The sequence below is a fragment of the Limanda limanda genome, chromosome 23, assembly GCF_963576545.1.
Source record: "Limanda limanda chromosome 23, fLimLim1.1, whole genome shotgun sequence".
In the NCBI taxonomy this organism is placed as follows: domain Eukaryota; kingdom Metazoa; phylum Chordata; class Actinopteri; order Pleuronectiformes; family Pleuronectidae; genus Limanda; species Limanda limanda.
In genome coordinates this window covers 9,114,532-9,140,542 of record NC_083658.1, presented here as the reverse complement: position 1 = coordinate 9,140,542, position 26,011 = coordinate 9,114,532, and positions in this window count along the sequence as shown.

Here is a 26,011-nt window from a genome sequence, read left to right as displayed (position 1 = left end):
CATTAGTGACTTTTGCCAGGGCTGTCTCTGTGCTATGATTGGTTCTAAACCCAGACTGAAAGTCTTCATATATATTATTTTCCTGGAGAAACTCACACAGCTGATTGGCTACAACTTTTTCTAAGATTTTAGATAGGAAGGGGAGATTAGATATTGGCCTGTAATTTGCTAAAACCTCTGGGTCTAGGGTGGGTTTTTTGAGTAGGGGTTTGATTACAGCTATTTTAAAAGACTGTGGTACATAACCTGATGATAATGACAGATTGATTGTGTTAAGTAACGAATTATCTATTAGGGGCAGAATTTCTTTAAGTAATTTAGTTGGAATAGGATCTAAAATACAGGTTGTTGGTTTAGAACCTGAGACTATTTTGGTAAACTGATCACGGGTGATCAGAGAGAAGCTGTCTAAATAATGGGAAGGATTCTCAGCCGTTTCTGAGATCTCCATTGTTGGGAGGGTATTAGTGCCAATTGAGGGCAGGAGATGATTGATTTTATTTCTAATAGTTAGAATTTTATCATTAAAAAAGGTCATAAAGATATTGCTATTTAGGGATCGAGGAATACTGGGTTCGGTGGAGGTGTGACTCTCTGTCAGCCTGGCTACAGTGCTGAAGAGAAACCTGGGGTTGTTTTTATTCTCTTCTATTAGTTTTGAATAATAGGCAGCTCTTGCTTTGTGGAGAGCCTTTTTATATTCTGTAACACTACTCTTCCAGTCTAGGAGATTTTCAACACTGTTGCTGGAGCGCCACTTCCTTGCTAGTTTTCTTGATATTTGTTTCAACTCATGTGTCTTGGAATTATACCACGGAGCTAATTTACTATGTTTTACACATTTCTTTTTTAGAGGCGCTATTGAGTCTAATGTTAATCGTAATGAGTCTGCAGAGCTTTCTACGAGGTGGTCAATCTCAATAGAGCTCGGGTTTTTAAAGAATTTGTTGTTTATGTCGACGGATAATACGGGTTTAAATGTAATCGGAATTATTTCCTTAAATTTAGCTACAGCACTATCAGGTAGACATCTAGAAAATTACTTTTTTATTAGGGGCATATATTCAGATAGTGAAAAATCGAAGGTTTTTAAATTATGATCTGATAGTACTGGATTGCGCGGAAGTACTGTTAAATGTTCAATTTTGACACCGTATGATAACACAAGGTCAAGTGTGTGGTTACAACAATGAGTAGGTTGATGCACACACTGACTAAAACCAATTGAGTCTAGTATTGAAATAAATGCTACGCTCAGGCTATCTTTATTATTGTCAACATGAATATTAAAGTCACCAACAATAATAATTTTATCTGTCTTTAGGACTAGGTTTGATAAAAACTCAGGGAATTCTGTTAGAAATTCAGTATAAGCCCCAGGAGCACGATAAACTACAGAAAATACGATTGGCTGTTGGTGTTTCCTGGATTGACGTGGAAGATTAAGAACAAGACATTCAAATGAGTTGTAGCTAAGTTTAGGTTTAGGATTAATTGATAGACTGGAGTTAAAAATAGCAGCAACTCCACCTTCTCGCCCGAGTTCCCTGGGAACGTGTGAATTTATATGACTGGGGGGAGTAGATTCATTTAAACTGACATATTCATCAGGATGCAGCCACGTCTCAGTAAGGGACAATAAATCTATATTGTAGTCTGAGACTAGTTCATTAACTAAAATAGCCTTTGAGGACAGTGATCTAATGTTTAAAAGACCACATTTGAAAGTCTTAGTTTCCTGAGTCTAGAGGTGAGTGGGTGGGTTGGTTGTATGGAATGATGGTTGTATGGATGGAAGGTTGGATGGGTGGGTGGGTGGGAGGGTTGGTTGTATGGATGAATGGGTGGGTTGGGCAGATTGGATTGGTGGATGGATGGATAGGTGGGTGGGTTGTTTGTATAGATAGACGGGTGAATGGATGGGTGGGTTCGTTTAATGGATGGATGAATGGATGGGTGGGTTGGCTGGATGGATGGAGGGGTAGGTAGGTTGGTTGAGTGGATGGAAGGATGGAAGTTTCGGTGGATGGATAGTACAACAATATTTTAAGCAGTCTAGATACTGCATTCACAAAAACACAATACAAACAAAGAGAATTCACTAAGAGAAAAGAGAAATTCCTATAAATACATATTTATTCATTCCTATAAAAAATTCCTATTCATATATATATATATACATACATATATATATATATTCCTTTGACATCACATATAACTTATAACAATATGCTGTATGTATTTGACCATCGGCGGGCCTGCATTTGCAGATGAAAACTAGCCTGCACGGCTTAATCTGACACATTTACTTGTTGGAGCAAAGAACTCATGCTAATTAATGTGCATTGCCCCTTTTTAAATGAATAAATATAAACATGAAATTAAATAAAACATGATTCTGGCCCTGTTACTTCCTCAAAACAGAGAGAGGAGGGTGAACAGAATCTTAATACAAGCTGGGGACGTCTTCAGGGAGGAAAAAAAGAAGACGCAGTGAAATAAATGCATAGTATAAATATATACATACATTTTTATGTCAGCTTGAAATGTAATAGTATAAAAACACTTTAATGAAGACTAATTACAGACGTAAAGACTTACAACTTAATTAATGATTACTGTTTTAAACTCTTCAAGTCTTTAATCAGAAAGCATTATATTATAATTTCCCCTCATTGCTCCATAGATGGCTTGTCTTTGTTTGTCTGCTTGATGAATTCTATTTTGGGATCTAATAGTTTCCTTTTTCACGCTATACATTAGCTTGTTTCTCCTTTTTATTATATTTCTAATTATTGTGTTGCATTGTTTTTCATAGCAATTTTGAATAAAATAAAATGGCTGCTGTCCAAAAGCTATTTTATTTCTTCCTGTATAGCTAAGGGGCATATACATAACAAGATTTGTGTTGACAAGGTGAACCCATCTATCGTATATATAAAACCCACACAACACGTCTACTTACGGGTAAAGTTATTGAAGCTGAACCTTGCTGAAAGTCTGAATATTGAAGTCAAAACTATTTTATCTCTTTGACCTGCAGTGGTTTCACATCCAGAAAAAAACATGTAAATGTGTCGGTTTCCTCTGCATGCGGAGAGAAATCCGTAGTTAAGGTCCAGTCAGGCAGCGCTTGCAGAATATTTCAAGTGAAGATGAAATAATCCCGCAGTCAGAATCCCTAACCTCCGACCACGTTGGCACACCGGCCTCTGCGCCCTGGTCTGTGTGTTTTTCCTCGTCTTTTATGCTGCCATATAACAAAGCCCATTTCCTAAGTTATTATCAGAAACTCTGCTGAATGATCCATGTTCTGTTTATTTTCAAATGAGCCGGACAAAATGTCACGCTCCGAAGCTTTTATCTGCGAACACGTTGTGAATTAAAATGAACGTCTTCTGCTTTGCCGAGGCGTGCTGTTAAATGAAATTTGGTTTCTGCAAAAAACTGAATAAAGTCCTGTCCTCTTCATTAGTTGCCTAGCAACTATAGAAATGTCCCCCCCCCCGAAACATGAAGATTTATTTAATTCTATTTTTATTTATTTATTTCTTCTCTACCTGGCTTCGGCGTCTGGAACAGCTCGTCCCACATAGACACTTTGAAGTAATCGACTTGAGGTTTGATGTATTTCATCCAATAACTCTCGTGAATTGCTATTTGAACGATTTTCTGTTTGAGTTTGTCGCAGAGGAAACTAATTACTGCGTTAGCGGCGTATTGGCGAAGCTCTACAGTAGATCCAAGCTCCAATTTGCCGTCGGTGACAAACATCTAGTGTTTGATCTGATTATATACACTCCTCTCCTTTTCCAGACGTTTATTTAAAAGCGAGGTATAGACTGTGTTGTGTTTGAGCCGAGGAAATGAAAATCAATGTCAACAGCACCGGTATCCTCGGGAAAAGCTGTGAAAGCTGCGTCGGACTTCCGATTGAGTAACTGCACCCGGTCGTGAGAGTCGAACACTTGGTATTCACAGCTGACCACGCACACAGAACACTGAGTTTAACGTTTAGAGATAACTGCAGTGATAAGAAGTAATGTTTCACGATAGGCAGGGATTAACACCAGCATTTACAGTCACTGAAGCTTCCACAAAGGCCGACTCATAATTGGCAATTACTATTTAATGAGTAATAGAGGCATGCGGGGAAAATCATACAGAGAAGCAAATGAGATGCACATCACACAAAGCCACTGATATTTGACTGTGTTTTAGTGACATCTTTGTACTGGACAATGAATTTTACTAACCCCTTAAATCACATGCAAGTTAATAGTAACCCTAGTGTTAAAAGAAGTCAGGACGTCCTGCCTCTGCACTTTAAAGGTCTGCTCTCTGACTCCTTTTAAAAAGAACATTTAAGCCGCTTTGCTTCTGAAAGTGGAAAAGTTGAGAAAACGTAGGAGATGTGAGGTGAATCGTTTTTTGCTTAAACAACAAAGCTGCACTATCTTGTTTGCTGTGCGTAAGCATGAGGTTTGCATAACTCTTCAAGACCGTGGAAGTCTGTAGCCAGGTTATTCGATTCATATATTTGAGTTTTTGTTCATTACTTCATCCAGAATTCCTGGAATTGTGAGGTGCACCAGTCAGACTTTAAGAACATTCTTTACCACTTGGGAAAATTGTAGTTTTTATGACATATTAAACTTATCTTCTTCTAAACTTTCCCTCTGCCAGGAACACCTTGAGTAAATTTCTTTAAAATTTGGTACGAATGTCCACTTGGGTTCTTGGATGAACTGATTTAGATTTTGTCGGCTCAAGGTCAAAGGTCATGTTTCTCTGAATGTGATATAACAGGAACACCCACCTTGCACAAACTTTCACTCAGGGGTTAACGGTCATGTGATCACATTATCTTAAGAAACACTCGAGTGAGTCCTGAAATTTGAGATAAAGATAAAAGGAATATGCTGAAAGTAAGGCGAAAGTGCATTAATCTTTACATAAGTAGCTGCCAGCACATGACTGTTCGAAGGGATAGTCCACCCAAATAATGAAGATTCACTAATTATCTACTCACCACTATGCCGGTGGAGGGGTGGGAGATTCCGGGGTGAACAGTTGCAGCCATCTCCTTTTTCAAACGCAACAATAAGCCTCCCTACTGCTCCTGTGGTGTCCTCAAAGTTTCCGTTTGCTCAAACATTCAAATTTGACTCGAAACGGCTTCATTTACACCAGGTTTTAGGCCTAAATATCCTCTGTGATCCACCTCCTAGTTACTTCTGTCTCGTGAGATCGCAAGAACCTACAGAAACTTGGAAGTGTGACATAAATGGTCTTTTATTGCGTAATTTGCTCCACTATAGACAAAAGAGCATATTCACATTAATTCGTATTCATTGACACCTGTGTCATGCATTTTGCATCTCCCCTGTATTTGTGTTAATTGCCGCGCGTTGTTGGCCTGGAAGAGGACTGCCGAGAAAAGAGAAAAAGGAAAAAGAAAGAGTGGAAGAATATCCGCCATCTGTTGTCAAGGTCATGTGCCTCACCATAAACACATCCATCAGCACCGGCACACGTTCACACTTAACTGGAAATGGAGTCGTTCATCTTGGTGACATTTCACTTTCAATATTTTTGGATCATTGTGCACTATAACAGTGCAGTAAAGACCAGATATAATCGCCGGAGCGGATACAATCACGTATTTGATCTTTAATTCATTACAGCTTCGGCACCAAAGTTTCATTTCATCTAATAAAAATGGCGTTTTTGACACGTCGGTGGCTTAAGTCCGTCTTCACTCCACGCCCGGTGTTACGATCTAGTGCAGCCTCCTTACATAACAGCTGAGAGAATCATGCAGCAAATCAGGGACGCTCCGGCAAAGGGCAACTGCCGTCAGTCATGCCGACAATATATCAGCTTTGTTTCCTCTGAAATGCCAAAGCTTGTTTTCTGTTCTGGGGGGAAAACTTTTTGAGTTTATTTATTTAGATTCATGTCAATTAGACGCAAAACAGTGTTTCTAAACGCACATGGAAGGAGATTAGTAAGATTTGTCTTGGCAAGCGGGAGTCGAACCAAATTCGATTCTATCCGGTATAACTTTAATGAAGCATGATGGACCTGCACACGCTCTTTATGAGGAGCAACTTCTGGCTGCTAAGATCTGGAGCAACTTTAATACTCTCACATTCAAGTGGCTGTACGAGTCTATCAATGACACAGACGTATATGTAAGTATTTTATTATAGGAAACTTTTTTTTTAATGTGAATGAGCTCTTATATGGATTTAGATACCTTCAGACCAATCCCTCAATTTCTAATTCCCTAAACATTTTTCTTGTCTCATTTATTTGAGGGCCCCCACAGCAGAGCAATCAACCCTTAACAATATTTAACATATCATTTAGAGAAAGCTGCTCTTATAGATACTCATAGCATTACTTACAGACCTAATCTGTATCAATATTGGTTGATAAAAACATTTAGCATATTGTACACTTTAAACTGTTGGTATGAGGGATGATGTTTCAACTTTATGAATAATGGACTTTGAGACTTTTCTGACTTTCCCAGATGTAAATGTGGACCTTTGTATAAGTCGTAAACTCATATATAATATTTATTATTTTGTTTACTATTATAACATAATATGACATGAATATCCAACATCTACCAATCCCAATAAATAATATTGCCTAAAGAAAGAATATTGAAAAAAGTACATTGGAAGATTATTGAATAACCTTATCCATGCATATCTTTTTAATAACCAGTAGTTCATCATTTCATACAATGGCCTTGAATCATTTTCATACCATTCAAAAAAAATTGAATACACATCCTTTTATTATTCCGAGAAAATTTCCCGAATTAAGAGGCAAGAGTGTCCCTGCTTTTCCTTTCAATGCTTTCATTTGACTCAATTTCTCCCTAACTTAAGAATTCTCCCCCGTCCAATATTTCACCGTCCTTAAAAAAACTCGGGCACAAACTGAATTCATGCGATTGCTTTTAATATTCGCTTGGCTTGTTTTTCTTTAGAAATTACAAAGTTGTGTGACTAAGGTGAATAAATGAATACATGTCGCCTATTAGCTCTGTGGACGAACTTGTTATCTGCTGTTAATGTGGGCTGATGGTCCAAGTCCTGAAACAGCACACACACACACACACACACACACACACACACACACACACACACACACACACACACACACACACACACACACACACACACACTGACTCACATTGTCTCAATAACCTGCCTTTAAATTTGTAAACATCGCCACGGCGCCCTGCTTGCATTTAGCAGCAATGATAAATTGTCCGGAAACTCGCCAGCGGCTCTCTCTTATTGTTTTTTTAAGGCAACATGAAGTCCCATCGGTGAGTAAGTCCGACCCAATAACAGCACGAATGGATTTATGATAAAAAGGTGCAGGAAATGCTGCTGTGGCGAAGCAGACAACGGAGGGAGAAGCTCTGCAGGGAGACAGAACACCCCCCCAGCAAAAACACTGCAGGTTTTATTTGTTGAGGCACCTCACATTTTCGTTTGTATTACCTGAAGGGTCAGGTAGATGAAAATTGAACATGCAGTTTCAATAAAACATAGCAGGCCGTCGTTATTAGCTGCCACGGTAGCTTTTATGGTTCCCAGAGAGGTTGTTATCCGTTTGTTGTTTTCTCCTCTTCCTTTTTTTTGGGGATGTTGTTGTGTACAGTGCTGCTGCCCGGTTAGAAAAATGTCCACTCAGCACAAACGCACCGGCAAACTCAACACCCACGAGGATGTGCTCTGTTTTGAATGCTGACGTAATATGTTAGCGGTGTCAGGCAAACAGTGTGTTTTTGCTGACTGCAAAATCAGAGTGTGAAAAGCAAACTCAAGTAGATCCCTTTTAATTTCAAGGGAATTTCTTTTTGAAATCTACTAAATTTTACGTGGCCACTTGGGTGCAATGCAAGATGCAAACCTGTTTTCACGTAGAGTAAAACCAAAAATAATGACTTGACAGCTCCAGAAAAGGGAAGCCAAAGCATCTCGCCCCCTGGTGGCTGGCTGCACTAAAAGTCATGAACCCCACCTTCATGTTAGCAGGTTTCTGTCGTTTATTGTGGAGTCGCCCTTTAACCAAAAGGACGTCGGTTTGATCCCAGTCGATTCCCGGGACTATGATACCTCGGCCGCATCCTGCGACCACTTCTGTGTAGACTTTCAGTACGGTGCAAGATGGAAGGGCCCATTTCCTGGATGTTTTGGCTTCATTTTTGGATAGAGGGATGAGTTGGTGACCCATTGTTCATCTGTATTTACAGCCCATTTCAAAAAGATGCGGAAACAATCTGTTGAGCTAGGAGGAACTGTGGGAGTAGGAGCTACAAGTTTAATATCACACATTGTTTTCTTGCGATAAAGAGACATAGACACATTTTGTTGCTGTATACAAATCAAGCTTTTAATGATTATTTCTTAATAATGAGCAACCGACTCATGGATGAGAGTAGTTTGACGAACGGACCACATGCTACCGCGCAGTGTGTGAGAGCAGGTTTGAACTTCCGTGATAGATGCACAGCAGATGGTGTTCTTCTGATCGTGTCATCTTTATCCGCCAAATTGGTTCGCATGTTTTACAGCCAACTTTGAGTTGGCTTTAAACTTCGGTAGCACTCAACTGGAAACAAACCTGTCGTTTTTCCAACAAAACAAATGCTGTCTAATGCCTGATCTCACATCATGTAACACTTGACTTCCGCGAGATGACGTTTAGAGGCGATGATCAGCGCAAATAAGAGGCTTTCACACTCTGGAATAAGTCGTGGAGTATGTGCATGTCATTAAGACAATCCGCCCTCAGCGCTTCTTAGTAGGAGCACAGCTTGGTGTGTGAATCAGGGCAGAGTTATCAAGCTGTCACTACACACTGGGGCTTAAATCCAGCGGGAACAAACCCTGGCTGTCCCTTGATATGAGACTCCGGTCAGTCAGGGAATAGAGCTGCCACCCACCGCTGTCCTCTCCCTCACCCTGCGTGTCGCCATTGTTAATGTTAAGTTGATGTGAATAACACAAAAAAACGAGCCGCTCGGACCCAGGGAAGCGGTTCAAGGGGTCTGGAGCTATCAAACCACGCTGCTTCTACGTGCTAACTCGCTCCCTTGCTTCCTGACGGGCTCGAACACAGATGGATTCTTAAACCGACTCCTCTGTCATACACGGAGACCCACATACGCTGCTGATTCACGAGGAAGATACGACACACACACGCGGACGCTCACACGTGCTCCTAAACTCCGAGTCACGCCATCCCTCAACACACAGTCATGCTTCATGCCCCGACTGTGGATGAGTGTGTTGGCATGAAAGTTTGATTTATCCTCGTAATATCCATCGGGTCAGTGGGACCTTGGGAAGGCTCGGCCATAAAACCCGGGCACTGGCCGGGCCTTTTTAATACAGTCTCAGTAAAAAATGGCTGAAGGTCAAAGGCACTCTCACTCAATCAGATAGAAACAACTCCCGCAGCTGGAGCAACTCTTCTTGCATTAAAGTTTGCACTGATACAGCTCTGAATAAAATATGTTCTCCCACCCACCCCTGGTAGAAACAGTGGCTGTGAGGTTTTCAGCAGTAGAAACGCATTCGATGTCCCCTCCCACAGTGAAGCCATTACTTTGAGATCACAGATATTGGTTCTATGGAATAAAAAGGTTGTGTGTTCTGCAGGGGGAAAACACAACTCCGAGTAAATAATCCGGAATGGGAGATCTGTTTCCCAGTAGAAAAGGATGTTTGCCTTGCTTGTTCACTGTATATGTCAAGTCCACAAAAAAGAAGCTCGGCGTTAAGGAAAATTCATCCTTTATCATCAGTGACAAGAAGCAAATCACGTCACAAGGTCAATTACCAAGTATTTAGTTGTGATGAAGATGTCGTGAACTAAATTGAATCAGCTTGTTGTTCACTGGACGGATGTGACGGAAAAGAAATCAGTACAGACATTTACTCAAACTACTCACATACCTTCAGCCAAGGCCCTCACACTCATAATGATAAAGAAATTAAAAAAAAACCTTGGATCTGCCCCCTGCACCAAAATGTAATTGATTCTTTCCGCATCCTTCCACCAAGTTCAACGGTAATCAATTCTGTCGCTTTTATTCAATTCTGCTAACTTACAAACAAACAAGCAAACACAGACGAAAAGAAAACCTCCTTTACAGAGGAAATAAAGCCTCAAGAATCAAGTTGATTTGTATCTCTTTTTGTTGTGTGTGTTTACGTGTTCTGCCGGTAAAATCCCGGTTGCTGCTCGGTTGACTTCAGCACTACCTTCAAAAGCAAAGCTAAATCTTCCCTGCATGGTCACTTCCTTGTCATAAGTGTCTGATTGAGCAAGGTTTGCCCCCGAGTATAAATCTGGGTGAGGAATCGCAATCACCAAGATGAATGACAGAGGTAAAGGGGATGTAACCACCACTGGAAAACTTTGTCATGTAGCGACCGTGGATAGAAGATATCAGAGATCGTGTAGATGCTCAAGAGGAAAATCGGGATGAGACGTTTTTTGTTTAGCACAGATGAAGGAATTTGTCTCGTAACAGAACAGCACCTCACAACAGTGTAGAAACTGTGTGTAACCATGTAAACCGATGTGATTTGTCATTCAGTAACATTTCTCGGGAAACAACAGCACATTATTCATTGTTTCTAAATATTTCAATTACTATGATCAATTGTTTCTTGGTCACCATCCGAAGGCTCGTTGTGTATTCGCTGCTGCTGTTGTGTCATATTTCGTTTTTGAAGTTCAAACTTGATTCCAGAGAGAAACGATTTCCGCCGAAAGCGCCGCGGAAAAACAAACAGAAGGAGCGGCGGAGGAGAGGCGATAGCTGGGGCTAATTGCGCGTGACTCTCCTTCCGTCACTTTTTGGGGAGCGCCTCTGACAGATGAATAATGTCTGATGCTCACGACTCAATTATATATAGACCAGCGAGATCCAAGAGGGAATGAAACACGTTGTTAACCACAGCTGTCCTGCTCTCATTCAATCTGATATCTGTCATAGGACATTCTATATATAACATGCGAGAGAGGAATTATTTTAAACCCAGACACTTTGACGAACTTCACTTGTTCTCTAATGATCCTTGGTTTCACACCAGTAGGAAATACTTGATGTACAAACTTTACAGACTTTAAAAATAGTGATTGTAATAAGGAGCCTCAGTACCAGCTAACAGAATCAGTTATCAATCATTAGGTTTCACACAGTGTTTATTGCATCAAATAGAGGATTGAGACTATTTTTGGGGTAAAATCTATTCGACAAGTAATTTTTTAATTGGAGCATGGCCCATCTGCTAATATATATGTGGTATTTTGATCTATGACCTACATTGCATCCAGCCACCAGGGGGCGATCAAGACTCATTGGCTTCAGTTTATTGGAGCTGCCATTTCCTCCATCTTTATTTAAAGTCTTACAATACCACTTGTATTGAAAACTTTTTTAATTTCAATCATTTTTCCTCGCATCATAATTATTGGCTGCACGGAAACATTTAACAAATTAAGTTAGTCAAAGTTTTGGAATTTCTTCTTGAAAAAGAGTTATGGCATATTATAATTGCGGTTTTACAGAAGTGGAGAGAAGAAAAGAGCAGAAAGAAAAAAGGGAGATGAAGAGATGATCTGCAGGGGCTGACATAATTGCCCGGGGCCCTCAGCTGAGCCCGGGCCCCTGGGAATGACTGATTGCATTCATCCTCAGCAAAGACAAATTGTGAGAACTGACTTTAATTATATGATCGGCTATGCACAGGCTGCCATTGCCAGAAACCCCCATATGAAGCCCCCCCCGCCACTTACCTTCTGACATAAGCTTTTTAGACGATCAATTCGATGAAGGACCCCCAAAAATTCCCTCTCAATGCCGCTGATGATGTGGCCCAACGGACCAATGGCTTTAAAGCATCATTCCCAGCAGCTGCATTAGCCGGTGGCCATCAGCAGCCATGTTTTCTCCTTGACATTTAACACCTGCTGCTAATGGCCGAGGCAGAAACTCCAAAATCGGAGGAAATATCAGAAATATGGACGACGCGGCTAATGTGCTCAGACAAACCGTATGATAATGAGACAGTCGCTGCCTGCCACTGGTTAATAGAGTGTCAGTTTTGCTTCTGTGTGGCCATCATGGCGCTGTAAGTGATCTAAAAAGAAACGTGCCCATTTCTCCTGGTGAGGGACTGTCAGGCCTGCTTACCGTCATTTGGAATGACCTTGTCACTCGCACTCGGCAGATCTTTGAATTACATCCCACGGCGCCCCCCCACCCCTCCACCCCTCCCTCTAATGCTATCATTACCATTATTAATGGGACATGACACAAGTCATTGCCACACATAACCGTCTCCCACTACCGAGGAGTAATGGTTTCGATTTGATGTAATGCTGACGGTGTCTAAGTGTGTCAGGAAGTCAAATATTGAGAGGGCCGGGGATTTCACAATGGCTGTGATGTGCAATTTACTTAAATATAATCAAGTTTCATGTGTTTTGGGCTGTGAATTGAATCTGTACTTTATTTCATACACATCTTTACTAATATGACCAGGACATTGATTGAAAACGCGTCACTGTCCATGGTGCTGAAACTCGTCTGCCGTCGCCGATATCTCTGGGAGGCGCGTTTTGTCTGGCTGTAAATCATTTTCTGATTACATGTGAATTATGCATCGGATCCAGTATTAAATTGCTTTTCATACATGACAAGGAATCTGTAATGAAAACAAAAGCTGAAGCTGTACTTCGAACACGTTGCAGGGCCTCAATTGCTTTCCATGACATGCGTAAGAAACTACTTTCTTTTCTACCCCTACATATAACCTAGTATATTAAACTGAATTGACTTATATCTATCCTATTTGTGGCTAGAAAGGCATTTTAAATGTAATATTTTGGAAGAAGCTGATGAAAGCATAAAAAAGTAGTAGGTGATTTGATGCTTCACTTCATGCAGCCACTGCAAAGTCTAAATGTTGCTTTGTAACTCTCAACTGTAAAAGCAAACTGTAGTTTCTTGTTCTTTTCGGATATTTCATTCACGTTACTTGTTGGCAGAGCACGGCTGAATTCAGTTGGTCAATTAAAATCAGAAGATATGTTTTATTCATAGACCGATCGATATCTGTGCTTTTGCCGATATTAAACCAAATTCTTCAACAGAATAAGCATTAAAGCTAAAATTAGTTACATTTATAATTTCCTTGAAAAAGGGGAACATGTTATTTCAAGTTATTTATTTTTTACCTTTTATATACATTATTGATAACAAAATATATTATACATCAAAATTCTTTGAAATTTCTTTGTCAATATGTATAAATATATCTATACATTTTCACCACCAAAAATGCAAAAGGATATCCTTATATCCTTTTGAATTTATAATATATAAATTATATAATATATTATTTAGAGAAATGTTTTAATTATATTTATACATTTTAAAGTGTAGCTGCTCTATATTTGTATCACAAAAAAAACACAAGATCTGGGGTCTCTGTTTATATTCATCTCTGTCACAACAAAGATTGACATTGTTCCTCCGACTGATGCCAGTGAGGATTGAGACTGGTGGATGGCAAACAGAGATGTAAACAGTGTGTGAAGTCAAATACATATTTCTCAACATTGATTTAACATGGTTTCATCCCACATTAAATCTGACACATAACTGACGCACAACAAAGAAGCGTGTGAGGCTTCTAACAGCCGCTGAAACCCACATTGTTCTGGGTACCTACAGCTTGTCGGGGTCACTTTCACTCCAGCATGTCCCAGTTATTGTTTCTGTGTGGGTGTATAGATAAATCTACGTGTCAATATTTTCAGAAAATACTGTCTGTTATTTTGGCCGAGAGCGTTTTTTTCGTTATGTGAAAATGTTACTGACTTGAAGGACATTAGGGATAGACTCCAGGATGTGAAGACTGAACCCCAGGCAGTCATTATGTGGTTTAGGTGGGTGACGGATCTTTTGTGGCTTGTGAAGGTCTAAGTGTAACTAGCCTCATTATAGGCTACAACTTAATAACTCTACAGTAGCTATCTATTCTATAGGAAGCTAAAGGTCAGATGGGCATCCCCTCCAGCCTTCTGACCTACATGCAAACTTTGATCGCCGGGCTCAGACCTCGCGCACCGTGCTCACTGGCCTGCAGAACACATAAATCAATTTTCATTTAATGGCAGCTCCTTTAATTAAAAGCTGACATTTGTTCGAGGACCCTTCGCGAGGATCAGCAACAGCAGAGGAGACAATCGCTCGGGGCTTTGTCACAACTTTATCACAACACGTTTGCCCCCCCCCCCTGCAGCTTTTGGAGTATGTGTGTGGTGTGATGATTTACGCAGTGTGGTCAAAAGTACGCGGACAGCTTGGCTCGTCGTTGTGATATTTTTATTGTTGAGACTTTGTGGTCGCGTCGGAAACCACAAATGTTTGAAAGGCTCAGGGTTGGAAGAAAGAACAGGAATTCACCGGCGGAGGCATAAAGGGAGGGAGAGAAAATATTTCCCTTTATTTTGCTGTTGCACAAGAAGAAGAAGAAACAAAATTTTAACTTTGGTTGAAGCCCAGGAGAGCATCTGTCTCTTCTGAGCACACAAAACATTTTTTTTTTGAATAACAATTCCTCAATCTGAATCCAAAAGCATACGAAAAGTCTCAGTTTTTTTTCTTCCTTGTGCTGTTTTCATTTCAGGCTTCACTTTCAATTTGTCTCTCTTCCCGTGGGCAAAGAGAAAGGTCTAAGTGACCACAGAATGAAATCAGCAGAGTTTTAAATAAAAAATGTAAAAAACTGAAGCCTTTGGATTGGAAATATATTCATGAGGTGACTAGGGGAACCGAGCCACCCAGCCTCTACATTTAAATACAGTTGCAGCTTGGACAGAGCGGCAATGGTTGAGTTTTTACACTTTCTCTGCAATGTTATATGTTGCTGCAGACTTTTCGCTTGTTACAAATCAGTATTAAGCGTCAATTAACGTGATTTATCTGTTTTAGTGTCATGAGAAGTTTCTGCAGCAACAGGTGCAACGGGGCTATACAAGGTTTAAACAGCGCTGTGTGTTCTTGTAGCTGTAAACTCAGAGTTTTAACTTGATTATTGCCTGATTCCTTTTTTCTTTAACTCATTAAATTCTTTTTTTGTAGCTCCCTCTTCTACCCAGCCAGCCTCCACATCAATTTCTTTGTACCTGTATAAATAATTGGTCGGGTTGAACTTCTGGAGTATTTACATTTAGGAACTTTTATATTATTTATAATCTTGCGCATGCATATGAGCTGAGTGCACAGGATACTTTCCGTCATCTTGTCGCCCGGGCGACGGCTCCAGTCTTGGTAAAATACACATCTAATCATGCGTCGCTTCCTTCCTTTACCTCTGAGCCGAGCTGCCACTCCGGCACAGTAATTACCTCGTCCTCCTTTACTGCTAATGAGAAGGTAAAATATGAGCGTCTGGCAGCCGCAGTCATTTGCGACCCCAGCTCGCTCCCGGCAGGAGCAGAGAGGCAGAGGGAGAGAGAGACGACTCATTTCTACCCACAAGCCACCACGGAACGATGCCATCGATCCTCCGACGCGTCCACAAAGCTCATCGGTTTCCTCAAAATGTTCCTAAGAATCAAGTGCCAACAGATAAAACTTGCATCAGCACGGTCGCTGCGATTGGACGACCATGGTTCAGTGGAAGGGGGTTTAGCGAATCGCCAAATTATGTCACTGCCACCAGGAGGTTATTGAGGCTCATTTCCTGAGTATCCAAATCCTTCTCCTTGTGCTTTTGTTTTACTAAAAGTAATAAACTCCACTTCTGCAAAACTGACTGCACTTACTTTTCGTACAGTGTCTTTCCTCAGCCACATTCACATTGCATCAGCACGGTTCCCATGATTGGCCGACCACGGTTCAGGGGAAGGGGTTGAGCATATCGCCAAAGTATGTTATCTCCACTCGAAGGATATTGAGGCATATTTCCCCGGCCCTTCAAACCCTTCTCCTTGTGCCTGTTAAAGACACACATCATCTCTATTAAAGAAAATTACTTCTTCTTAGACAAACAACCCTGAGCAGTAAAAGACGATGACCTTCTATCCAGAAGCCACCACCGTATGACGCCATCGAGCTTCATTCTGTCAGCAAACTTCTTAAAAATGTCCTTAAAAACAGATGCGAGTAGAGAAAACTGACGGCACACAGTTTCGTACTAATTATTTTTACATTTTTAACATTCACATTGTGTCAGCATGTGGGGAAATTCGAAGTTCAGGTTGTTTGCCTGGTTCAAGTTGCTATGATTGGAGAGATTTGATGTAATCGTCGCTAGAAGGTTATTACGACCAATTTTCCCATCCTTCTCTTTGTGTCATCTTTTAAATAACAGAAATAAACGTTACTTCTCAGGCGGCCGACCCTGTGCACTTCCAGTCAATGACCTGAATTTGGGAACATGGCGCTGATTTAATCCCGCAAATGCAGCCGTCACCTCCGATCAGCCGCGAAACACCAACATTCAACCATCATCAAAACAAAACGCACGCTTCATGGGCCCCGTAAGAGTCTTCACTCACAAGCCAAGACGCATTTCCATGTCATCACCATTCTCTTCTGTTCCATTATCATTTTTCATCTGACAGGGAAATAAATCAGGGTTTTTTCCAGTGTCAGGAACAAAAGCCATTTTCATGTTGAAGGTTATAGAAAAGCGCAGTGATGTAAGGGAAAAGATTACACTGGCACCCTTCGGATAGACTCCAATGTCACACATGAGGAGGCAAAAAATGTCATCACAGCGGCGCCTGGCTTTTGAAGGCAATCAGAAACATCTTTATTCCCGTCGCGGAGCTTCATATTTGCCATAAAATCTTAGAGATTGACTCCAGGCCCTTACCACCGAGGTGAAAGAAAGAAAAAAAATCCAATTATATTGGGAAAAAATAGAAAGGGACATTGAAAACGTAATAGCAATAATAACACAGATTGCTGATGAATGCGGCCCGTTCAGTTTGACCACATTGGTTTGAATGCTGCAGCCAGGCCATTAGAAAAGCATTAGCACGGAGGTCGCAATGATTAAAATGTAAAATTGTCTCAGTGCATCAATTCACCGAAAACACCGCTTGTGGAAACTTGTTTCGATCGCAATCTGCGCTCGAGTTTGTTCGCGAAAGATTAACTGGATTTAGGATCCGTGGCAGTAAATGCAGCATGTCAATATGATGTTATTACAGTAAACCTGGCAAACAGAGGAATCTGGATCAGCCGATGCAATTACAGCACGGTGACACAATGATTTTATTGGAAAGGTAAACGTGTCACCGCGGCCATTACACTTCACTCGGACGTGTTTCTCAAATGAAGTCACGAGAACGTTTGGTTCAGGTAAAAATCGGGAAAGTCACAATGTTTCTTAAATCTACGCCATGAATATCCGGCTGAGCTCGAGGTAATTGTGTGTAATTGCGGCAGAAGGCACACACATCTTTTACCCATTTGTGCTAGGCTGGATTTTTGAGCAGGTTAATAGCACCTTGTCAGTTCTGGGCACTCAGAGGCGGACTGCGCCACGTGGCCTGATTCCGGCGTGTCATTCACCGGGGTCGACAAGGAAACAACGGGAAATTACTAACTTGGTAAAAAAAAAGCAGAGGCTTCCCTCAACAAACAAGGGCCCCAACTTATCTTCCAAGCTCTTTTATTGTCCTTCATTATGAATTTCTTCCAGGAAAAATGTAAGCGACACCTCCAGCTTTTCACCCTGCCTTCATCATAATCCCCCCCCCCCCTCTTCCCAGGTGCTTGGCTGACGTTTCCTTTTGAAGTGTTCGATGGCTGCAGGCGGAAAAAAGCCGTGCTTCGTGTCCTTTTCAGCCCGGCTTGTACAAATTGGGTAGATTAAATGTTTACGTTTCTCTCCGCTCAACCGCTGCCCCCTGTTTTCTTTTTCTCCTCGATTCATCAGGGCCTCCTTTGAGTCTGGGCGAGCAGGCGGAGCAGAATTAGGTCGTTGTTGGGCCAAGCCATTCTCGGTACAAGTGTTTACGATGCATAATAAAACGGGTTCGCCGAGAAGTGCTGAGAACTATAATTTGACTGCTCCCCCAAGACTTAGGCCAAAGCATCTGGCTCGCCCCCTGTTGGCTGGCTGCGGTAAAGGTCATAAACCCCGCCTCCTCCATGTTGGTGGACGAGAACCAAAGCAAAAAGTCGAAGTACACGTTGAATAATTCTTTCTTTATGTGCATGAAATAGTTGCAAACAGCTGTATACACTGTGCAAGAATAGCAAAGGAATAGAAACATACCCACATATACACACACACACACACACACACACACACACACACACACACACACACACACACACACATACACACACACACAGAAACATACAAACATATCAAACTATGTCAAATTTTTGTTTTATCCCCGACCCCTTGAGCTGAATTCTCGCTAAAAATGGGATTTGCAAAAATAAACAATGTTACAATAATATATAATAATGATCCTGATGATCATAATGATAATTATTGTAAAAATGATTATAGTAACACAGGATTGAAAAATAAATAAATAGATAAAAGTGAATGACTGCACGTCTTTTCATACAATTTAAGACTGTCCGTCGTATTTACTTCACCAACTCCAAACTCTGATACTGATATACACTGATAATAATAATTTAATTTGTAATCCTACCTGTTCCTTTGGTTTATTACTGACCCAGATATCGTGTGAAAAGGAAGGCTGGGTTATTTTTTAATTTACCTACTCGTTGTTGTTTTCCCTTCCCCCCAAGGAATATGATTTATAAATTAATTATGTGTTTACTAATTAGCCATTTTTATTTTTATCTCGAACTTTGTTTTGCGACCTCACCTGGGGACAGATGTTGATGTAACAGTCGTCCATCTTTATATAAAGTCTACAGAATGTGTGTCGAGCTCCCCCACTTATCCAGATATACTTATTTAACAACACAATGCCATAGAAGCACCCTCCATCATCTGGGTTGTTGATTTCTGATCACATGAGACTCTATACAGTGAGAGTGCAGCTGCCTATATTTGCTCTGGATGCTCCGCAGAACACAATAAAGTCCGACTGTCTTAGAGAAACCTAAACGAGCTGTTTACCATGAGCCCTCCACTGACACCCTCACTCTCGTCTCTTTAATTATTCATCTGCAGCTTTATGCAGATCTGCTCTTCTCCGGAGGCAAAGTGGAAGTTAACAAGCATTTTAGAGAAGCAGGGAAAAAAGAAAAGAGAGACCCAGACGTCTGAGGTGCTTGGAAAATAGAGTCTCTGCGCAATCCCACCATCACCACAATGCTTGTAATCACTGTAAATGGGAGCTTGTTCTTTGTTATGCTGTGAAGTGTGAGTGTTTCTCTAACTGACTGAAAGTCCTAACTCTTCCACGAAAGTTCTGAATCAGTAAACTGTAAAAAACTGTAAAGTAGGACGCTAACCTCCGCCAAGGCCGTACAGTCCCCAAATAATTATCAAGCTGCACCAAATACCACACACCAATAGATATCACTCGTCTAAATATCCTGGATTTTGTGCCGAGTTTTATTTGGGAGGATTTCAGGGTGGTAGATCTCGGCTAACGTTTCTGTTTAAAAACTGATTTGGAGCTTGAAAAGGTTGATGCTCTAATTCATTAGAGCAACAAACTCTCCCCGAATCAACAACATCAAGGCTTCAGATCTTTTGTGATTTGTGGTTTCTCATCAAATGTGCCGATGAGTCAACAGGGAGAGTATTTTTGGTCCTCACGAGCTGCTGACACACTCAAACCAACGCTGTTATTAGAGGAAATGAATGGGACCGAGCCAGAGTCAGGGACGTCTCACACAAAAACCTGGATGAATATTGACAGGTTGGTCATTGAGGCGATGTTTGGCTTCAATTCAAAAAGTCTGGACATCAAGAAAATGCACAAACACAAAGATTTGTGTTGTGCACTCATGGTGCTTGGGGTTTTTGTGTCGTTCTTTTTGGTTTTGACGACTTTTAATTGAACCCGCTGATGCAAATCCTGACCTTTTTTTCTTGAATTAAAGTCGTCATCACGACAGTTTTCATCCGGGTGGAAACTGTGTGCACTTTATTTCAGTCCAGCCTGAGGCCTCTAACACCCAGAGCCTGATGGAAGTGCCGCGCCATAAAGCCAACCAGATCAGAAAATGACATCTCCCTATTCAGATGGACTGATTCCTGTCGAAAGGCTCGCGTGTGGAAAGAAAGCGCATTCTGCGAGCGGCCGGTACAGAAGGGTAACCACACGCAGATAAGGCCGAGCTCGGCTGGTGACACGCCCGGCTTCGGAGAGAGAAAGCAAATCATTCAGGACAATCTATTCCCAGCGCTGCCAGTCACTTCACCGCCTTCAATTCGGTGGTTGACGGCTGCGGAGCAACACAGTGGCCTGTGAATAGCATTTCCATATAATTATCGCAACATAAATGGCAGACCGCTTGCTGTTTCATCAAACCTTTGGACCGCACAGGCAAACAGATAAATAAATAAATAGGCATCCTCCAGTCGATACAGCGATGGGGTGAGGAAAAGCTAATGGAATCCAGTGTCCTGCAAATCGGACGACAGGAAGTGCTTTGCAGCTGCGCTAATGTTCGTCGCCGGGTGGGACGCCCCCTGTTTGGAGAAACATTTTTTTTCCCTTCCCGGGGACAGAGGTGAGCGTCTGTGCAAATCGACTATTGACACGAGTAAGGAAAGAGGCTGCAGGTATGAGAGGATGTACTTACAAATATTCCATATCGCCAAGGCCTTGACAGCTTGTTGTTTTTCTAATACAAGCTCATGTGAACAGCGTGTTCAAAGCAAACTTTAAATACAAAGTTTGCTTTTCGAACTCCCGGGCCCTCATCAAGACCCCCCCACCGCAAGCGTCCCTTTTGAATTTCTCTAATTTCTATAATTGGACAATAGAGCTGTCATTCATATCCAACAATTCCAAAAACAGGAAATGCAGTGTATCCGTCGCCGCGGATTGTGTTAACAGTGATCAAGAATGTGTCTGCAAGAATAACATCACTTGGCTGTGCTGGAAACAAAGACACCTGTTGGTTCTCTGTTGTGTGTGTGTGTGTGTGTGTGTGTGTGTGTGTGTGTGTGTGTGTGTGTGTGTGTGTGTGTGTGTGTGTGTGTGTGTATGTGTGTGTGTGTGTGTGTGTGTGTGTGGTGCCTACAGAAGGTAACAGAAAGGTTCCTGGCAGCTGCAGACCATGAGAAGTTCAGCTGCGGATGAATTTTCTGGCGCTGACAAGCTCCCCAATCGTTCATACATCAGTGTTTACCGAGTTAGCCTCACCCTGTAAACAGCTTCCTCACCGAGGGAGGCGACGTGTTCCGAACACTCCTGAGGACTTGAACCCCTCGTTTACTCAAGCACTCGCGATCTGATGGAAATGAATCCGAGGCCATTGAACCAGATAAGTAATCAGCCGGACCTCAGGTCCCCGTTAAGGTCGGATCCATCATGCTACAAAGCCACAACGCCGCACTAGCTCAGTCCCGGTTGCACACTGGGGATAGATTGTGTTCAAATTGCATATCGGCGTGATCTGACTCTCCATCACCCTCTCCACTCACACGCACAATTATTTACTTAGCTCACACTCATCATTCACAAATACTCTTTGCTGGCAGTCATTAGACTCCCATGAGCTCTTATGCTTGTACCTCCTTCCGTCCCGTAGATCTCCGTTGCCAATAATCGTTATAATTGATGTTTCCCTTCTAAGCCTCTAATGATGTTTTTAGTATTTATGGTTACAGACAGCCTGGCAAGCGGATTCATAATAGCTTCTCCCCGCCATTTTATTGGCGTGGCGTTTCTCACATTCACATCAGTAAATTAATTTTGACCCCGCTGACGCCGTATATCACGGCAAACCACCGCACGTTGTCTCCCCGCGACCAGGTTTTCTTAAGTTGTTGTCGTAAAGAATGGTTTATCGATCCTGGCCGTTGACGCTTTAATAAGTGCTTTGCATAACAAGTGTTTTACTGCAGGATAAATCACGTGGGCTGGTGGCGGCTGTCAAAGGCACAAGTACACACACACACACACACACACACACGTATGTACACACAGGGCTTGCAGTGCGCAGAAGGGAGTGACCAGGTTGTTCCCTGGGAGAAAAAAAGGTTGTGAGAGTAACATAAAGAAAAAGTTTCAGCGTGTTTGAGCTCCTCTGGAGAGAGAAAACTGTCAGAAATACAAATCAGCTTCCACCCACTTATAATAGGTCCTGCCTGTTGCTGCACGCTAGCCAGTGCCAGCAGATCTGTTTGCAACTAGAGGGATTCAATCAGGGAGATCCATGGGCCAGCGGGGGGGCCCCAGAGTGAGATCGATGGCCTGAGAAGCAGGTCGCGGAATCGGCGCCGCCTTTTCATCCTCGTCCCCTTGCCACTCCTGCTTAGGGAGGGGGAACTCCAGGTGGAGGGGAAAGGACAAGAGACCAAAGCGCCGCTCCATCCAGGGTCCCAGAGGCGCAGGTCCAGCCCCGGACCACCAAAATAATATCATTCTCTGTCAGCCACCAGTGAAACTTTCTCCGACTCAGGGAGGGTTGATTGATGGCCGCTGTAAATCAATGTTGGGAGTGCTGCATGGGATTTTATAGCAGGGGGAAATGGTTCTGGTTGAACACAGCTCACAGAACTCTCCCTATCCCGGCTCCGCCTTTACCTTCATTACCACCACGCTTTTTAATAAATAAAATTGAGAAAGACCCAAATTTAATAATGTGTATAACAGGCATATAATCTCTGTGGATGTTTGTGATGGCAAGATATTCCCTTAATCGTGTCCCCGACAAAGGCGAGGCAATCTTATTTATACAGAACAATTCATACTCAGAGAAGGATTCAAGGTGCTGTGCTGTGATACATCTAAAACAGCACAGAGACACAATAGAGATAAAAACAATTAAAATCAAAAAGTGTTAATCTATTTTACAAGCAAAATAAATGGTTAAAAATAGCAGAATAAAAGAGGTTAAAGATAAATAAAGTAAAATGGGGGCAGATGATTACAAATAAAGTAGGTGGAACTGTGTAGATTGATAAACACAGAATAAAATACAATGATGGTATGATCTTGTTAAATAGCTTAGTTGGATGCTTGAATAAAAAAGCTAAATGGGCGGAGCCGGCAGCTGCTGCACGGCCTAAGATCTGGATCCTGATGAATCGTGACATTGAAATACAATATAATCCATCTAGGATCTAATAATAATCCTGATCTGGCATCATTAGCTAAATCTGTGGCTTAGACCGTCTCTTATCTGAAATCTCAGTAAAATGGCAAGCACTAAGGGTCTAAAACATATATTTAATTGACTGTACATAGTGTTTTTTATACCAGCTATCGTATCTCTATAGATGTTGCATCCTTGGCCAACTTTTCTCAAGAGGCACATCCTCTGCTCAGCTAGTAAACAGGGTGTTCATTGTGTTGCATGATGGGAAATAAGGGTTTGGAGGTCAGGATGGTTTATTTAGCTCAGAAAAAGAAATAGAAAAACTATGGATAACAATATACAATGCTGGAGGAGGCAGAAAACACTGCTGGCTTTATTTGGAATCCTCTAAATGTTTAGTGTGATTACCCCAAGAGTCAACAAATTGACAGCAACATATATAAGTTAATGAAAAACAGCAACATCATTATCAATCAAGTCACAAGCCATGGAGACTAAGTATAATGGGAATAAGAAGGCAATATAGAGATCATTTTTTTTTGCATTTTTATAAATATTTTCATAAATATAATCTCCAAGTGCTTAGAAAATAAAAACATTACGGTGCAAAGCATCGGAAAGTCCAAACTTGATTGATCAATCAATACCGATGCCTTGATCACTAACCACCAGAGAAAAAGCGTGACAGAGAAAATCAAAGATAGACTTCTGAAAATCTGTCAATTTCATGACAAAGAGAGAAAAAACCAAGACGTGACAATGGGAAGCGAAGGAAACCACAGGAAAAGTGTGAGTGTGTGCGCACGTGTGTTTTCAAAGAGACGTCGGAGGCAAGAGTCACGTCAGTCAAGTGTTGGAGTCTTCAAAGAGATGAAGAAAACGGAGGATAGTGCAGAGGATAAAAAAACAACTTCTGAAGACATTATTGTTGCTGTAATTATAAAAAAAGAAATAGAGATGTTTTTCTTAAACATGGCACCAAACAAAGAAGTGAAATCGTCATTTGTGCGAGACAGCAGAAGGAAGGTGATAATTTGCTCGATGCGAGCGAGGCGTCGGATGACTCCAGGAGTGTTCTCTGTTATTCAAATGCAGATATTTCTTTTTAACGCTCTTGCGAATATATTCAAATCAACGTGATGCAATGATTTTTGCCTTTAGATCCCTGTCATGCTAAGGAACTTCTTTGTATTCCCATTATTATACTTTTTTAACTGTCTTTAAGATTGTAATATGAAATTTGCTCTGAGAAAGGTGGATGGACTTACAATTTATGGATCAGTTATATTTGAGAACTTCTAATCCACTGTTGGACTGTCGGGCCTTGGTGGAGCTTCTTTTGACGATTGCTTCCTGCACACACACACTGTCATCCTCTCGACGCACACTGCTTCCACTCTCCACTGCTCGCACATTTAAATGGTGCAATTCCTAAATGTTAAAACACTTGTCAGTTTGACGTTTTGACTCATTTTGAACCCAATTTTATCTTTGCACGGCAGGGAGAGTGGCTGTTTTTGGGAGATATTGGCGAATAAATCTATTTGTGCTGCAGACCAAGCAGCAGCACTGTGTTTCCCATCTCATAAGTGCTTTCCATCATGACACTGTCGAACGTTTTATTGAACAAATTTCCACGTCAACCAACACGTGTGTTGCAGTAATTTTCTCACTAAAACTTTTAATGCAGCTCCGAGCGACGACGCTGTTGTTTCCCACTTTCACAAGTTATTTTTATCGCGGTCGGCGTGTTGATGCTGTGCTTTGACTGAGTGGCAACTGTCAGCGCTGTTTACCTAAGTGTGTGATGGTGCTGTAAAGTGTCGGGGGGGTGGTAACACTGATGTCACACATATATATTTGCCTATTGAATCTGAACTTAATCAAATATAGATAAATATATCAAGGGTTGTTGCTATACAAGTCATTTTCAGGGTTCTAGCTGTTTTAATTTGGAAACGTAGTTTGTTTTTCTGCAGTTCGGTTTTTCTCTCTTTAATTGCTTCAAACCATAATTATTACGCAGCTGCAATGGGACAACACACAAACAATGATGCATGCATGTTGTTGTTGACCTGTTTTGTGTGTCATTTGCATTTTTAGCCCCATCTTGGTTTATTTGTTTGCTTCTTAGGCCTCCAAAGTAAAACGGGGCAATCATGCACTCTGCACTTTCATTAAAATGTAAAAGCGAAGAAAAATAATAACAGTAGGAGTCATTATTACGCTCTTGCGATTCGACCAATTCAATGTTATTTTCCCTCTGTCCCTCGCAGTCACACAGGTTAGTGCTGTGACTCACACACACACACACACACACACATTCCAAGTCATAATCTTTCTAACTGCATCTAGCGATATGAGGTAAAAGCTGACTTTTTCCACATCAAGATGAGTGGAGGGAGGGAAAGGCGTTATCTGCCGCGGAGAAAGATAAGAGTTGCGTCGGCGGGCCAGGAGTCCTGTGTAGAAATCCAAAGGTCGCCCGGGCTTGACTTCACACCAGCAGTCATGGAGACGCCGAAGGTCAGAGAGATTGAAGGGGCAATCCATTCACAAGGATGACAACTACACCTTCAGTTTCACCTGACTCAGTTTTTTGGGTTATATTTCTCCCACAGCTCTGCATTTTTTTTTGCGAGATTCTTATCCTCTACGTGTTTTTTGTTAAAGTCGGATCAGATAAAATTACAGCTATTACGCACCCGGAGAGGTGAT